Here is a 324-nt window from a genome sequence, read left to right on the forward strand (position 1 = left end):
CACCAGGGGTCCCGAGGACAGTCCCCGGAGGAAACCTGGCCCGGCCTGGCCCTGCCGCTGGGGTGACCTCAGCAGTTTTTCCTGTCCCCACCCCCGCCCTGACCAGAGCACGTCAGTGAGGGGCTGGCACCAGGCCGGGCACGGTCTGAGCCCCATCAGCCAGCCATGGCTGTGCCAAGGCACCCCGCCCCTGGCCAGCTAAGTGCTCGGCGCGCCCTCTGTCCTCATCAATTATGGATTCAGCCTGAGCGCTTCTCGGCCACATGCAGAGTCAGCAGGAAGCGGGCCTGGCCCCGTCCCCCCCGGGAGCCCCTCCCCGGGAGC

At 69.8% G+C, this 324-nt stretch overlaps 1 protein-coding gene across 1 annotated transcript in view; it reads left to right on the forward strand.

Moving 5' to 3' along the window:
• Positions 1-324, forward strand: part of RNF123 (ring finger protein 123) — a 26986-nt gene that overhangs the window by 14551 nt on the left and 12111 nt on the right. The window lies entirely within an intron of this gene.

The sequence above is a fragment of the Myotis brandtii genome, unplaced genomic scaffold (assembly GCF_000412655.1).
Source record: "Myotis brandtii unplaced genomic scaffold, ASM41265v1 scaffold207, whole genome shotgun sequence".
NCBI classification, from domain to species: Eukaryota; Metazoa; Chordata; class Mammalia; order Chiroptera; family Vespertilionidae; genus Myotis; species Myotis brandtii.